The sequence below is a fragment of the Canis lupus genome, chromosome 20 (assembly GCF_048164855.1).
Source record: "Canis lupus baileyi chromosome 20, mCanLup2.hap1, whole genome shotgun sequence".
Taxonomy (NCBI): domain Eukaryota; kingdom Metazoa; phylum Chordata; class Mammalia; order Carnivora; family Canidae; genus Canis; species Canis lupus.
In genome coordinates, this window is record NC_132857.1 from 51,173,614 (window position 1) to 51,191,757 (window position 18,144).

At 39.9% G+C, this 18,144-nt stretch overlaps 1 protein-coding gene and 1 pseudogene across 22 annotated transcripts in view; one reads left to right on the forward strand and one right to left on the reverse strand.

Moving 5' to 3' along the window:
• GTDC1 (glycosyltransferase like domain containing 1) overlaps positions 1-18,144 on the reverse strand; it is a 427,409-nt gene that overhangs the window by 112,328 nt on the left and 296,937 nt on the right. The gene's annotated exons all lie outside the window — the stretch shown is intronic.
• LOC140611952 (proteasome activator complex subunit 1-like) lies at positions 16,406-17,584 on the forward strand (annotated as a pseudogene).

An 18,144-nucleotide genomic window follows, 5' to 3' on the forward strand; every position in this document is an offset into this window, starting at 1 on the left:
GTTTGGGATGGTAGACATTGCTAATGTTAACTGCCTACCAGCACAAGCAGTTTGTCTCGTGCAATTTTACAAAATCTCTTGAGAATCAATATACTCCTCTCACAGAAAATTTAAGGCCCTTATAAACGTGAGACGAAAAGCTACCTTGCATGTTGACAGAACAAATGTTTATCAAATTCAGAGCTAGTCTTGTGAGCATATGCATGCTTACTTCTCATGAGCTCCACTCCTCCCAAAACAGAGTTCTCTCGGAACAATAAAACCCTCTAGTTTGCACAAGGTTTACTATAGCAATTCAACACAGGCAGAGCTGTAGGCTAAACTGCCAACGGGGAATCTTTATTCTCCTACCTCCGTTTCGAGCATTCCCCACCCACTGGTGGCTAATTCCCTAAGATATTTATACTGCTTTCTGATTGCCTGGGTCCCCCTGCCATCCCCCACACCTACCACGCATCTCCTGGTAGCCTATATGTTGGAACTAAGCCCCACTTTGGATCCAGCCCTGAATCACGCCCTGCTCTCCACTGTTGGTCTTATTGGAAACGAATCTTAAATTCCCACAATGTCTCTGACTTTCTTTGCTCAACGTCTTGCACCCTTGAAAAAGGGCAGTACCTTAACTCAAGGGAACTTATTACAAATGGGATTGTGAGCCTGTGGTATTTGAAACGAAAGATTATTTTGGGAGGACAGGTGGGGAGAAATCTTTGTGAAGCACCTTAAAGAACTCCACTCAAGCAATGGGCATGTTGGATAGAGAATCCAGGCTGTACAGGCACTTCCTGCATCTGAATTTATTCAAACCATTTAATTTCTCTGAACCTCAGTTTCCTAATCTATAAAATGGAATGGTGTCTGTTTTTGCAGATTTCTTCAGAGGATTGAAAGAGAATTGTGCCGTGTGGAGTTGCTGAGTATATCTAAGTCAGCTTCCCATGCCTTTGCTCATTCAGGTTGATACCCACACTTAAGGAGTCAGTCCTAAGGCCATCTTGGGTAACAACAATTTTCCTAGTAAGTTAGTAAATGAGAAACTGTAATCAATCAACAAGTGTTCATTCGACAAATATTTAAGTTCCTCCTATGTCATATCTGTATTTACAAAGCCTTTAGTGCATATATAGTAACATTTCATACTAACCTTTTTTAGGCTTTTAGTTCCCAAAGTTGTAAATTCTCCAGATCACCTTTAACTTAAACTGTTTACCGGTTCTATTACTAATATGATCTAATTTTTCAATTCAAACTGGGTAACTTGCTCATCATTTGTTTCATTAATAAGTCAGAAGCGAAACTGCAATACCTTCCATCCTTTCACTTTAGTTCATTTAATGATAGTTCATAAAAAATGAAAACTGTAGATCCGAGGTAATCTCTTTGAAGTAGGACGAGGCCATTTCACACGTGCCTAGACTCCACAAGTTCTTTTGTTGGGATTTACCTTGTCGGCAAGTAAACGTTCTCACTACTCTTCTATAGCATCAATAAAGCGTTGAAGGAAATTCTAAAAATGATCTCTAATCACATGTCCTATTCCATGATTTTTTTTTTTTTTGAGAAGCCGTTATTTGGAAATTGAAAGCGGGATGGGAAAATGTGTTGATATTAAAGAAAGGATAGCTCTCCTTAAAATAATATAAGAATTCCCTATGGCAATGTTTCCAGTTGGAGACTCTCCTTTCAAACAGGACATCGTTTTATTGGTGTAATGGACTGGATGGCGTTCCCTCAAAATTAGGGACCCTAACTCTTCATGTGACTATGTCTGGAGATAGGGTCTTTAGGAGGTAACAAGGTTTAAATGAGGTCATGATGGGCCCTAATCCAACAGGACTGTGGCCTTCTAAGAAGCAGAAGAGATCTCTCTCTGTCTTTCTCCTTCCATTACCACGTGTGAGGACACAGCCACAAGCAGCTATCTGCAAGCCAGGAAGAGAGTCCTACTCAAAACCAATCATACTGGCACCCTGTTCTCAGGTGTCAAGCTCCCAGAACTGTGAGAAAATACATATCTGATGTTTCAAGCACTCAGTCTATGTGTTTGTTTTTGGCAGCCTGGGATGACCAACACAAATGGATACTGCTGTGGAAAAAGGAGAGAGGGTCAACACTGTGATGTGTGAAACTCTTCCTAAACAGAGTATCAGGAAACCAACGGAGTAGGAGGCACTATATCTATGTTGACAGGCAGTGACAACAAGAGAATATTGTCAAAGAAGAGGGAGCCGACCATCAAAACTGATATAAGAATTTGGAGGATAAAGAGGAGCAAATGTTTGTGAATTTCATTGTGAAGCAGAAAATGTTACTGGTTTATTAAGAATCAAGAAAAGAGGATGGAGTTTTAGAAAAGAAATTTTTCTTAAAAATTTGTTTGGTTGTGAATAAAATGATTTAATCTCTCTAAACCTGGGTTTTCTCATCTGATCAATGAGAATACCACCAGTCGTAGACTTCTCACAGAACAACAAGGATCAAAACAGTCTGTCAAATCTACTGATTATCCTACAGTCCTTATTCATGGGCAAAAGGGCACACTGGGTCGGCAGGCTCTAGGCACATGGTCTGTTTTCAAATTCAGGGCTCTGCTACTTATTAGCTGACCTGGGGAGAGAATTTTTTCTGTAAGTATTAGTCATTTCATCTGTAAAATGTGGATAATAGCATGCTGCCTTTGCAGAGTGATGTTCTCCACGTGGCTTGGCACATAGTAAGAGGTCAGTAAATACTGTTCTTTTTTATTATTGATAACAATGGTGAAGATTATCATAATTGTGTTGTCATGATTACTAAAGAGATACTCAACGTTAAAATTTCTGGTCTCTTGACTCCACTATCATTTCATAGTGAAACCCACTTTCTGAACCAGACTTGTGCTTTTTTTAAGATACATTTTTCTTGTTAACTCTTCCCAGTTACATGTTAGCCACCCATTTAAGGCAGGCATTTTAATATGTTACCTTATTTTCATTTATGTACTAATCATAGATATGTACTCATGCCTAGAGGCACATGAGTTACAAAAAGGCCTAATGTTATAAATCAAACGAATATATTCCCCCCTTTCTATTATTTGTTTGTCATTTTACTTTCTTCCTACCTTTCACTTTTCCTTGTCTTTCCTTTTATTCTTTTCACTTTTCTAACTGAGATTTTCCATTTTCCCCCCTTCTTAAAGCTGCATAAACCAAGAAAGTTAAACCAGGAAATTTAAAACATCAGTTTCCAGGTCTCTGAAGCATGAACAGATGGGCATCAAAAAATCCAGTCCCCCTTTTTTTTTCATTTGCCCATCCACAACCTGAATAAATCAAAATTACCAGCAAATCCAACTTCTAGCACAACCCACTTTTTCCTACCACCACATTAAATGCTATGGCACTAAGTATTGATTCATTTCAAGTTCTGATTCTACTGTTGTTCAATTGTTAAGCCACAGAAACTGACTTTATTCTGAACTGATGCTAGAAGATACAGCTTTGTTAATATTACATGTGAGATGAAGTCTTCAACTGTACAAATTGAGTGTACAAATACCTTCACTTATTTCAGCTTTTCTATACTTTCCAGTATTTCTAAATTTGGAAAACAGGGATAAAAATATAACAGATAGGTAAATTGCTGGGTTATTACTAGAACATAACCAAGGCTTGAAAGCAAAGAAAGGCCATAAATACTCTGTGAAAATACTGAGTGAAAAATATTTAGAGAAGAAACCATTCAATTACCATTAAACAAAGATTGGAGTGCTGAGCAAATAGCCAAGTTGCACTCATGGAACAGATGATGTGGGAGGTGCTCTGATCATGGGAAGAATAGGTGTTAGGATGATAGAAACCCAGTCATGGAGATGGGGTTAGTGCCAAGGAAGGTTCTGTAGAGAAGGTGGTCTTTCAGCTGAGGGTTGGTGGTGACTGGAAGCTAGCTAGCGGAGGTAGTGAGAGGTGGGCTGCACTAAGAGCAATAGAACGTGCAAAGGGCCAGGGGAGGGAGGATGGGGAAGGGGGGTGGCATGGTACAGGCATAAAAAGCAAAATACTCAATCAGAGTATTGATTGAGGTTGAATAGGAATTAAGGTGGGTGAGGGGAGGGACAAAAATGAGGTCCAAGGTATAACCAGGGGAAGGCTTTTTTGCCCTTAATAATATGAGGCAAGTGGTTTGTGGCCATTTAAGGCTGAGTTGGGGCTGAATAAATGCTCTGTTGCAGTGTGAAGAATGGATTGGGGACAGCACGGCAGAGCAAATACCAATTTTAAATCCCTCTTGCCTTTTGAATCTCCACCAAAATAATGGTATGGGAATTTTTTAAAAAGACCTTGACTTTCAAAGAAGAGGTAAATTGAGAAAGATGACAATAGGAAAGAAATGTCAACTAAATTTCAGAAGATAAAAAGCAGACGGACGAGTGGTTTTTGAGCAGAGAGGAGGAGGGAGGACATGTCCATGCGTGCAGATGATTTTGCTTGTGCATGCAATGTTAGCCAAGAAGCAGCAGTTCATTTGTTCCAGAGAAACTCCAAAGGCTCAGGTATCGGACATATCAGGTACCTTTGGAGGTGCAGATATAGAGCAGAACTGAAACCAGAACTGGTAGCAATTCTATATGATGTAACACAAACCCCTCTGATAACTTCCCTGAGCCCACTGCAGCCAGGCAGCTACCTCTGGTCTCCCCTCTACCCCTACCTCCCATTCCTCACCTCAACAGCAGAAAGGAGGCTTCCTTATCAGAAGGGCTAAGCCCCAGAGACCAGGTAAGGCTAAAGGCAAGGATGAGGGAAATTAAGGGAAAGAATACCAATTTATTGGTGATGCCTCTCTAAAGCCCTTCTCGAACCATTTGGCTCTCAGACAGCAATAGATTCCCCATGTAGGCGATTGGAGGAACCTTTCTCTGGAAACTTACTGGACTGACCTGTCGCCAGTGACATGTGGGGATGCCAAAGCAAAACAAGTGAATCCCCTGTTTGCTCATTCTATGAAAAAGGTTACTAGTCCATGAGCCCTGTCTCTGAAATACTAAATATCTTTCAGGGTCTTACTCTCAAATAGGAATGGAGATCCAGGGACCATGAGACTTTTGAGGAAAAAACTGTTCACATGAAATAAATATGACCAAGCAAACAAGTACAGAAAAAGGAACTTGAAAGAAATGGAGACAAAGGGAAGAACAGAAGAAAATTAAAAAAAAAAACAACCCTATAATATCCACACTGATAAAATAAGATTTCTGCATTCATGGTGAGAAAAACAGAGCGTAATAACAAAGGACATTCAAGAACAAAGATGACTGCTTGCAACCAAAAATACTGTAATTGAAAAAGAATCATTAGATGAATTGGAAGATAAGGTCGAGAAAATTTTACAGAAAGCAGAAAACCCAAAATGGAAAGAATGAAGTAGAGGAAGAGATAACAAAATGAAGCCCATCTAAGTTTCAATATTGATGAATAGGAGTTGAAGAAAATGAAGATGTGGAAAATCACAGGGGGGGGAGGTGAAAATCAAAGAAACCACATAAGAAAATTCCTTGTGCTGAAGGGAATGAGTGACCAGCAAAAGAAAGGAACAAAGATCCAGTCCAAGCAGAATTTTGGAATTTAGGAGTACCAGCAGTGAAAAAGAAAGTGTAATGCCTTTTGAGAGAGCAAACAGGGAGAGTCACATGCACGCAATCAGAAATAGACGGGACTTCTCAACAGGAAGTTTGAAAAGTAGAAAACAATAGACCATTACTTCAAGCTCAAGAGGAAAATGATTTTCAATGAAAGCTCAAAACTCAAATATCAATCAAATGTGAGACAAGATAAAGTCATTTTCACACACGTGAATTCTTAAGAAATTGTAGTTCCCATGTATATGCCTTGTGGTAGATACACCACACTTAAAGGGGAAAGGAAATGAAGAGAGAGACACGGGATCAAGGAAATAGTTGACTCAAGGGCCCAGAGAATGGAGGCCTCCAGGATGGAGGTATCCAATGAATAAAAAAATGGAAAAGATGGGTTTCTTGATGTGACTCACTGTAACAAAATGATGACTCAATGACAGCAACAGAGCTTAGGAATGAGTTTGTGATAGAGACAGACACCGGGCAGATACAGCCAAAGCAATAATCAGCTTCAGGAAAAAGTGAAGAGTTGCTCAAGGAAGGAAACCTAATCACGGAATACAATGATGCTCAGCAGGGAACGTTTTTTACATAGCAATAATGCTATAAACACAGAATATTTAATTATCCAAAAGTTGAGATATAGCCACATTGGAAGGATAGGGTGAGGGAAAGCCTGTATGTGCACACGCACACTCAGACTGTGAGAGAGCTAAGTCACTTCTACTGGTAGGAAGTAAATAGATAAATATCTATGTTAAAAATCAAGAAATCGTAAGACCAGAAAAAATTAAACATTTTGTCAGTGGCAGTGCCTCTGTGGGTGGGAGAGCTTAGGAGTAGGGAAGGACTGGGGAAAGGGATTTTGCTTTGTATTATAGACTTTTTTGTACTCTCTGACCTTTTAAAGCTAAGCCTATGTATTACCTTGAGAATTAATGATTTTAATAATCTCTGGAAATTTCTTGCCCAAATCTCTTTGAATATTGCCTCTAACACTTTCTCTAATTTTTCCTTCTGGAAGTCCTATTAGACATGTGTTGGATTCTTATCCTTTTAGTCCTTAAGATCTAGCTTCTAGGTCACTAAGTCTCCCTTTATACACATCTAATACTTAACATCTCCACTGAGTTCACTTTAATGAATGTATTAAAATTCTACTTAATCCTTTAAAAATATGCATTAATTTTTAAAGCATCTTGTATTTCTCATGTTCTAAATTTATTTTTATGCTACTGTTTTAAAAACTTACTTTTTGCTTTCTATCCAGGAGTTTCAGTATTTGAAGTTATTAAGGGCCTCATCCCACAGTCAATTGTTAAGAGCCAGCTTCTGACTTGCTAAACTGTAACAGATATTGGACAGGAAATATCAGAAAAGAAAGTTTTGAGGAGAGGTGGGGATGACAGATGTAGATCTTGATCACTCTGCCTGGGAAGTGCTATAGATTCACCAAAGTGAGACAAGGAGAGAGAGTTTTGTACCTAAGTTTTATGCTTCCTTAAAAACTCAACAGTTTTCTAAATTTTAAGACATTTAATTAAACTGTAAGGTAATCAGCAGGTATTTATGGAGTGCCCACTCAAACTAAAATCTCTGCTGTTTTAAGAAAAACCAGACATTTTAACATATGATTGAATTTTCTCTCTTCCAGGTTTTTTTTTGGGGGGGGTGGGGGGGAAGAAGGGGAGAAAGAGGAAGGGAGAGAATCTAAGCAGGATCCAGGTCCCCTGCAGAGCCGGAGGCAGGTGGGGCTTGATCTCACAAACCAGAGATCATGACGTGAGCCATGACCTGAGCTGAAATCGAGAGTCCAGAGGAGCCACCCAGGCACCCCTCCCTCTTACAAGCTTTTTAAAGAGATAGTACATTGGTTGTTGAAGGATCACAACAATCCATGGTCATCCTTCAGGATATGCTGAACGTTATTTTGAGTTTCAACATTAGCTGCAGAAAAGGTTTTCACTTTGCATCTTGAAACAGCTTTTCCTTGAATGATGGGCTCATGAATATGGGCAAGTGTTTTCAAGAGAGAATTATACACAGTCACAGTTTGTATTTTTGTGGGTCATAAACACAGATGTGCAAACATCTCCTTTAATACTAAATCGGATGCAAGTGGAAATTGTATGCTTTTAACCATAAATATTAATAATAACAAACATCCTGGGAAAAGTAACCATTCAATGGAGTTCTCGTATAAAACAACAACAACAAAAAATCTTGTCATCTTAAAAATGTACCTAATTCCATAATTTAGCTGTATCGAGGGTGTCTGCATCTTGTTAGGTTGGGCTATGTTAAAGTATTACATACTACCTGAGCTGTCAATATGTGCCCTAGTTTATACACATTTAACATTTTAATAATATATGCCATGGCATAACCAAGTTCTCAGGGAGTCAAAGCCAGATTATTCTAGAACTGAAGTTTAGGAGTACAGATAGCAAATGGCCAGATGGCCCTGCAGCAATATCTGCTGAAGGCCATTTAAAACCAATCCATGGGTAGTAGATGTATTCCAGCAGAGAATTATAGACAACCAACCAAGAGATACTAAAGTCCTACTACAACACTATCTTTGTTAAGCCAGAAATAACATTTTGATTTTATAGAACTGGAGTTCAAACAAATCTTATTCTTTACTCCCTGTAGTAAATAAATGAGCAAAATCAACTCTACTGGCTCACAGGTTTATGGCCCACAGTAGATGTTCAATACGTACTTGCTGAATGAATGACTGCCTTGGTACAAGGAAGTGGAAAGGGTTATGCATACACAATTTTATGCTTTTCTGGGCCCTGATTGTTTTCGTATACTGATGTGTGGTTTGGATGTTTGAGTATGTTTTATTTAGGTGGTTTGCATATGTGAAGTAGGAAGAGGTAAGGTTGGTTGAAGGGTAATTATTTCTTGATGGAAGAATATAAAAAGTATAAACAGATCAGCTATTGCCTAAGCAAACTCAGCTCTTCGTTCCTGATCTACAATGCAAATAGTATACAAAATAAGGTTTCATTAAAGAGTGACTGTCACATCAATAGGAAAGAGAATGAAGACCTGCTATGCAGTATTATTAGATATATTGAATTTGTTGTCACCAAGATCAACAAAATACTGCTTCGAAGGCCGACACACCGTGACACAGAAATGGCTTTGCAATACAGAACGCTTCTCTGATACAATTTTTTTTTTCATATTATTGTAATGGAGTTATATCTCTAGAAGAAATGAGTATCAATTTATTGATGGCTTGGGTCACTATTAAAAAAATAATAAACTAATGAGAAGGTATCTGTGATAAATAATGATACACTTTGGGAAAAAAAATAGAAACTTTTAAATCACGTGATATGTTCACAACATAAATAATTCTACGTCACATGGTGTAAAATGGGACTTTTCCTATTATTTTCCTATTTCAGCTGAGGTCCTAACCTTGAGGATTAAGATCTACCAATGCCAAAAGGAAGTGTGAAACACACCTCTACAGGACTTGCTAAAGGTGGATATACTGGTCCCATGACTCTTACTCATCACTCTCTAACAGCCTAAATATGAGGAGGAAATTCACTGGTGTAGCTGGACTCCATGAGAATTCCTCGTAGAGATTTGGGATGTTTGCCAGAAGGGACGTTGGCATCTCTTTCCCCAAACTGGATGACTTCCAAGCTGCTGAAACTCAAAATCTTGCCACCTCCACCTGCTCCTAGAACAGAGCTGAGAAGTATTCTCGGGAGAACCTACTGCATATGGGGCATAGATCCTGACAATAGCCCTGATGTCAGGATTCTGAAGGTTGGAAGCTGAGTGAAGTCCACACGGCAGGGCAAGGAGATTGGGCAGCAATGAAAGAAGCCTCCATTTTTACCAGTTGAATAGGAGACGATACTTGATTCCCTCCCACGGCATGTTCCTAGTGGAGGTTAGTCATGCATGCACCATATTGAAAGGTCTATGCTTAAGGAGGTTGATGTCAGGGTAAGGGACATACCCGTATGTCAGGATCTGAGAGAAGGAAATGATAAGAGGTCACCCAGAGAGGGTTTCATCCATGCTGGGGAATCCCTCTGTGTATGAGGTCTTCCCAAGAAGGCCTCAAAAGAACATACCTCTGCACCACACAGAAGAGCTGGTTTTGCCTATTGCATTTGCCTATTCACCCAAGAGAGACCCTCCAACAGCACCAGCTATTTAACAAGCCCTCCTCTCTTTTGCTCCAGCCCTTCCTCTTAGTCTAGAGCCTGCTGCAGGAGCTCGAGGGGAGGACAGGAGGCAAGAAAGGAAGTGCATGTAACTGCTTTATTGAGCAGGCTGCGCTCAGTGGATATAATAAGGGACTAGTTTTATTCTCCCCTTTTGCTACTGCCTTCGGACACATCTCAGATCTCCTTTCTCTTCCTGTTGGTGACAGCTTTGGCAGACACCTTGGCTTTCTGGCTTATGATTATTTTCTTCTGGTACTGTTAGCATTTCTTTTATTTCCCCCTCCTGTGTTACAATCTAGGAATAGAAAATGCCTTTTAAAACATGACACTAAAGGTAGAAACCCTAAAAGCAAAGAGCAGGTTCCTCTGTGTAAAAATAAGATGTTTTAACATACCTAATGCTTCATAAATACAACTGAAGGGCAGCATGCCAAAGGGAAGAAAATATTTGAAACCTATACAACAAATGAAGAGTTCATCAGTTAACCCTTAGCAATCAGTGGGGCTGGCTGGCAGGCAATCCCAGGTTCAATGAAGTCTGCTACTATGGGGCCTGGGAGCTGTGTGATCCAGGCAATTCATTTCGCATCTCCGAGCTTTAGTATTCTCAGCTTCGAAGGGAGGCCAATACCATTACCTACATCAGTGGGCTGTGGGGGAGAATTAAATAAACTAATTTGTGTACACCACTTAGCACAGTGTTCAGCAAAGAGTATGCACTCAAATAAACATCAGTTTTGTATCTTCATCACCATCATTAAATCTCCAAGTGGCTAGCTATGGGTAGTAAAAATCAATTTATAAGCATTCTTCCTCTTTATTTTTGTCTGCATTGCCATGGTTTTCCACAATGAGCATGTGTTACTTCGGTGGGGAAAATACACAAACTATTTCAATTAAAAAAATAAGAATAAAGGCATGTGTGAGCCTCTGCCAACTTTACAAAGTAGAGCAAGGCAGCTGCGTGTTTCTCACTTGGACTAGAGTTGGTCATCCTATTTAGTTTGTTATAAAGAATGTCCCTCAATTACCGAATAGGGAAAATGGTTGTCTTCCAACATAGGCAAGAACCATCTGGTCATTCATTGATAGAAATAAATATCTGAACACGAATTATGTTTCCACTGATCAGTATATATACACACAAGACACGAGAAAGGCATAATAAAAGCTTCAGAAAACATTCACAGGAATAGAACCAAACAATTTGTATCACAGCTTTGTGCCATGTTGTCACATCAGGTTTTACTTGTTTATCATATCACTTCATTTACTCTAATGAAAAATTACTCCTAGGACTCAGTTTCCTTTACTGGCATCACCGTTCATTCTGGGCACCAATTTATAAAAATAAGGCAAGGGGAAAGATACTGATGTCATTGTCAGAAGAAGCAAAACCACATGAGAGGCCCTGGCTCTGGTGCTCATTTGGGTTAGATCGAAAGAAGAGGGGAAGAAGTTCTGGGGTGTATGTGTCACAGTATTTGAAATGGCTGCCCTCCACAAACAAGCCCAATTTACAAGAGAAGAACATATAAGGTAGAAGGGGGTTTCAATTTTTAAACTATGTTACTAAGTACACATTTGCTTCTAAACTTTAAAGCAGTGCTGAATCCCATTTGGACAGAGTTATAGCATTGCTTTAAACACACACGCACAGCCCGACACACATACACCATGGAGGTAATCCAGTTACTCCTGCAGCGCAGATGTGCACAAGAATGCTCTAAGTGATTAAGATAGGGCTTTAAAGTTAGTTAATTAGAAACATCTCCCTTTGTATGATCAACACTGATACTAGCTTTGAGTCCTGATTGGCTAAATTTAAATTTAAATTTTAAGATGCATGAAACACTCTTTGGACCTGCTCTGGTGTTAAACTGTCTTAGAGTAAGTAAGGGCCTTCAGTATCCAAAGTTCTCTGGTCAGAACCAACATTTTAAACAACAGAATTCTGCTCATCTGATATGATTAAGCTGAGCTTCTCATAAATAGCATGTATCCTTTCTTGGAGGGAAAGATAACAAAATCCTAAGTGTAACATTTTAAAACCTATCTTGATAGGAAGAAATTACTGTCATTATAACAAACACGACACTGCTGTTCCCTCATTATTGGCATGATCCTTTTAAAAAAGGCCATAGGACCACTGAGAGGGTAAATTATAATAATTTATAGGAACCCCTTCAGCATAGTGCTTGGCACAAGTGGTTGCTTAATAAAGTTTCAGTTTCACAGAAATGAAGGTGATTGCTGCTAGAAAAGTGAACCTAAACAGTTATAAGAAGCATGTACTTATTTTTAAGTTCAAATTTTATTTTCACAAGACTTAACAAATATCAAACTCCCAATCTACATGTTATATAGGGGAAAAAAAACCATTTCTGCCTTTGGAGATTTTAAAGTTAGAGTCGCACGAAGGGCTCAAAGGTCAAATGAGGCTGCTTCCTATTGGCCTCACATTCCTTGACCCAAAGCCATATCCACAAAAGGTCACTCCCAGTCTCTTGGGATCATGTTGACAAGACCATTCATTCACAGATTAGCAGAACAATCCAACTTCCTTGGTTTATTAAAGAATGGATCAGTTTAGGTCATCTTCTGACAAATACATATTACTCTTCTATCGGAAAACAATATGGATGTATTCTTTGAAAGAGATACACTTGATCATTTCTGCCTGGTAGGACTAAAGCTGCTGGTGTTAATGGCAAAGACATTTGTGTGCAAAACTGTGGACTTTCGATCTTGTTTTATTTGTATTTTGTTCATGACTCCAGAGAAGTGGATAACAATGCCAACTAAATTTTGTTCTCACTGAAGTGTCACATAGATCCTAGAAACAGAGTTGGGAGGGAAGGTAGGATACGTGAGTAAAAATCCTTCATTAGAAGGGGGACTGTTGCAAGGCACTTTTAGAAGCAAACTGTCTGGGACTCAAATTTCAGGGTAATCACCTCTCAGGTAAGTAGCCCTGGGCCAACAAGATAACCATTGTTGTTTCACTTATTAAATGGGAGCAACTTCTTAGGGTTATTTTAAGGATTAGCTGAAATGGTATATGAATGATTGATGCAGAGCAGAGACTATATATTGGTAAGTCCATCTCACACCAAGGCAACTTGCTCCAGAAAGAAAACAAAACAAACTTGCTTAGACTAGATATGCCGGTTACGGATGTTTTGGGTGCCATAATTGGAGAGAGTCTCCCAGAAAAGTTCCAGAACTAGTTGATGAATTCAGATCTTTTCTTCTTTGTTTGTTTGTTTGAAATTTCTGCTCTAAATAGCTACCACTGAATCCTTCACCTTGCACTGGTGGCTATCAGTGGCATTACTGGTATAAAAACTTCCCAGATACCAGAGTAGTGAGGATGGTAAACTATGATGACAACAACCCTCCATCCCTTATCATATCTTCTCGTCTTTCTATTATTTTTGATTGGCGTAGCTGCATAAGGCACTCAAAGAAAACCATGAAGATACAGGAAAAAAGCTGTTGGAGAAATATGTTTTAAGCTAGATGTTAAGTGCAGAGATTTGAGGATAAGCTAATAAAAAACATGGTAGCAAGCTCAGAAAGAGGGAGGTGATGAACAGGAAAGAGTCTCATACCTAGCCAGCAATATCAAAATTTTCACTTTTTTCTTCCCAAAGATTCTACTTATTTATTCACGAGAAACACAGAAAGAGAGGCAGAGACATAGGCAGAGGGAGAAATAGGCTTCCCGCAGGGAGCCTGATGCAGGCGGGAATTGATCCCAGGATCCTGAGATCATGACCTGAGCCAAAGGCAGACAACCACTGAGCCCCCCAGATGCCCCTCAAAACTTTCACTCCTAAGAATGTTTTCCCCTCTTTAGCTTCTTCTTAGTCAAAATACTATCTAGTAATAGCTTATACTCAAGTACTGAATAGTTTTGAACAGGTAGGCAGATATTAAGGGCCTACTGTGGTACTGCCCATGCTTAACTAAAAAGGCTATTTCTTCCATATGTCATAGAAAGAAAGTTGTTGGAAATATTGTGTCTTTTGGCACAACTTTTTGGGATTCTTTTCATTATTCTTTATCTGTATATGGTCACACAGGCAAACTGCAAAAGTAATTCAATGTTATTGTGGGATAAAATTAAAATTTTATTGAAGAGTGGTCTCTGTAAAAATAGTAATGCACTCATCAGTTTTTCAAAACCAGTTAGAATTATGGGAATCAACTGGTTGAAAAAGTTGTCTAGAGTAGACTTTGTATGATGTTCACAGAAATAGATATTATCTTTCACAACAATAAAATCTACCCATAATGCCTTTTTAAAAGAATTTCTCTACAACTAGAAAAACACGATGGAATAGTTCTTTGTAACTATTTGTAGTATAGTTCTTTGTAACTATTTGTACTATTTCTCCTTTGTAACAGGAGAAAGTCTAAATAATATTCAATACATAAATCATGTGTCATATTACCTCCAAATCACTAATTATTAACCTGGAGACTGTGAATGGTCTTCAGGGAGTCTTTGAAGCCCCTGTAATTATATGGAAAAATTGTGCGTGTGTGTATGTGTGTGTGTGTGTGTGTGTTACCTACTTGCCTGTTTCTGAAGACTAGAGTATGTTAAGTTCACCTGACTTCTAAAGGGATTTATAATACCCTCCTAGGTTGAGAGTTTCTTCATTCCTAAATATATTTTATATGACTGCTCTTTGTTAGACTCTATGCTAAGCATGGGAACACCCTGAAGATGCAATGCTTGACCTCTCCTCTATATCTTAGAGTCTAGCAATTGTTGTGAATAGGGAAGGGGGATGGAATCATTAATCTTATCATCCTGCTAACTACTTTTCTCTCCTAATTCAACCCCATCCCATCGATTCTTCTTCCCTAGAACTCACACTCTCCTTGGGACAAATTCTCCATCATATATAATCCATATTGAATTCCACCACTGCACCTCCACTGATGTTATTCAATCAAATTGAGGTGCCCTCTACTATCTTCAAAGGTTAGTTCAAGACCAACCTTCCTCAAGATGCTTTTTCTGAGACTCTAGAATGTTGATGATTACATATGTGCTCTGCTGCTTTCCCGTAACTTCATTTCCCCTTCTGAACTAAAAGTAAGCTCTAGAAGGTAGGAATCATATCTTCCAGGCAGTATTTTTGTTTGTGTTCCTGCCTTGGTTGAGTCTACTCTAGATGCTAGTTTGTTTCCTGCTAGAGAAGATGAATAGACCTTAGGACATCTCTCTGACCTAGATTATAACGGAAGCACAAAAAGATCTTAGAAGGGAATCCGAAAGAAAAAGATGTTAAGAAAAGAGAGGAAAATGAATGAAAAGAGAAGAGTCAGCAAAAGAATACATGCCAAGAGAGACAGGAAGACAAGTGTGCAATTGGAAGTACACCAAAGGTGCTGGGCTCTCCGTGGAGGGTGATTGCAGATATACCACAAAGCTCTAGGAGTATTCTCAGACCTTAGGAGGTAGGCACAATGCTGTTACTAATTGCAGGCAGAAAAGAATCCTCATGGAACTTGTTCATGGCTGTGAACAAAGCTGTAGCCAAGCTAAGTAAGAGGCACGTTGTCTTCCTACAGCATGAATCTTAGTAGGAGATGGAGCCTGCCAAGATTCATAAAATGTACCCACTTCTGTTCAATGCAGTGGGAATGAATGCTACTGCCAGACAAAGTTCATAATGCTGTGATTCTTAATGAGGATGCAAATCAGAAGTTTTAAAGCACTCGGGGAGTTTTAAATATCTAGGACCCACTCCCAACAACTCTGATTCAACTGATTTGGGATAGTCCCTGGGCACTGGTATTTGTTTATACCAGGTGATTCTTATGTGCCACCAGAAGGGAGAACTACTGTAACCGCCATCTAGGAAGAAAATTCAAGGACTTGGGGAGGAGGGTATAGTTGTAGGGAGGATGGGGGAGGGGTGGTATTGATGAGTGGTGGTTATCTCTTCTTTAAAGGAAAGGTTATAACCCTAAAAGCAAAAGTGAGATATAAGGAGCAAACAGGTGGCCACATGGACAGTGCTAAGAGTTGGTTTTATGAACTCCAACAAAGGAAAGAATACATTAGGAAAGTGTTTTACATGAAGGTAGGAAAGACTATCTTTCATTTCCCAGTATCATCAAGAAGCCTCTAAGCTAAATTTTGGACAGGGAAGAGGGAGGAAAATGCTCAGAGACAATCATAAAACCGGAAACCATGGGGGATAAAACAAAGGAGCAAGCGGTAAACATGCCCAGACAATTTCAGGGAAAAAAAAGGGAAACCGACTAGGATGAAAACTTTGCGACTATGAGGTCTGTATGCCAACACACAAGGTTGAACGAGATTGATTTAACTTGGAATTTTTATGCAGGACGGTATGCTCTTAAAGGGTATGATTCACTTCTAAGGTACTGCAAGGGAACAGGCAAAGGCAAGCAGGTACTAACTACGGAGCAAGTACTAACTGTTGACTCCCTGCTGCCCAGGAAGGCCACGCGGGTGGTGAGCACTGCTTTTACTTTCCTGTCTCGATGCCCATTCTGCTCCTCATGGGACACCAGGTTCCCTGCCCTGGCCATGGCCACACTGAGGGATAAGCCTGAAGCCCAAGCCAAGGTGGATGTGTTCTGTGAAGACTGTATACCAAGACAGAGAACCTGTAGGGAGAACCTTATCTCCCCAAGACTTCTGAGTTGGATGCATTTTTTTTTTTTTTGAGAGGGAGGGAGGAGAGAGAGAGAGAGAGAGAGAGAGAATGAATGCAGGAGGGGGCAGAGGGAGAGAGAGAATCTCAAGTAGGCTCCACATGGAACCTGACATGGGACCCAATCTCACAACCTTGAGATCATGACCTGAGCTGAAATCAAGAGCCAGACACTGGGGACCCCTGGGTGGCTCAGTGGTTTAGCGTCTGCCTTCGGTTCAGGGCGTGATCCTGGAGTCCCGGGATGGAGTCCTGCATCAGGCTCCCTGCGTGGAGCCTGCTTCTCCCTCTGCCTGTTTCTCTGCCTCTCTCTCTCTCTCTCTCTCATGAATAAATAAAATCTTTTTTTTTTTTAATAAATAAAATCCTAAAAAAAAAAAAAAAGAGCCAGAGACTTAACTGATCAAGCCACCTAGGCGCCCCTGAAGTGGATGCATTTTTTAAAGGAGCCAACTCTCCATGAAGCCAACCTGAGCAATCTGAAGGCCCCACTGGACATCCCAGTGCCTGATCCAGTCAAGAAGAATGAGAAGGCTGAGTGGAAGAAACAGCAGATGAGAGAAAACAAAGATGAACAGAAGAAAGGGGAAGATGAAGACAAAGGTCCTCGCAGTGGCCCCGGGAACTAAGATAAGATTGTGGTCCCTGTTTAATGTCTAAAGCCTGAGATCAAGGATGTCATGGAGCAGCTCAATCTGGTCACCACCTGGTTGCAGCTACAGATACCTCAGATCGAGGATGGGAATAATTTTGGAGTGGCTGTCCAGGGAAAGTGTGTGTGCACACCTTCGCACTAAGCTGGAAGGCTTCCACACCCACATCTCCAAGTACTTCTCTAAGGGGGCCGATGCTGTTACCAAGGCAGTCAAGCAGCCCCATGTGGGTGACTACTGGCAGCTGGTGCACAAGCTCTGCATGAGGCAGAGTCCTGGGACATTGGGTTGATGATCATGGAGATCCATAATGCTTATGCTGTGTTATATGACATCATCCTGAAAAGCTTTGGGAAGCTCAGGAAGCCCAAGGGAGAAAGAAAAAGAACAATCTATTGAGAATCTCCTCTTATTCTGCAATGGGCGTGCAAAGACCTTCCTATCTTTTACACAGCACTCTAGACTTTCCCCCACCTTCAGCCTGTTGGTTTCTCCCTCTCCTTGCCTCTGAGGCACTATAGTCATATCATTGCTCTTAAAAGAGAGAGAGAGAGAGAGAGAGAGAATGCAAGCATTGAAGTATTAGGATTCTGGGTTCAAATCCTGGGCTTTTCACTTATGATGGTGCAGCTTTTGGCAAGCAAGTTACTTTACTTCCCCAAGCCTTGATGTCTTCATAGTTAAAATGGAGAGGATTATATCTCCACCATAAGAATTACTGTTAGTATATTTTGTATCAAATGAAGTCATAGCGAGCAATAACCTAGTATGGAATGTGGCACATAGCAATCACTTAATAAATACTAGCTTTTTAATATTAGTGCTATTATTAAGAGCAAGTCCTGGCCTAAAGGAAAGCTTCATCCAAGAGAAAAAGATTTGCTCAAAGTAGAGAGCTACGTACATTACCAGGACCGTAATAATTGTCTTGTAGATTATAAACATGCATATGTGTATGT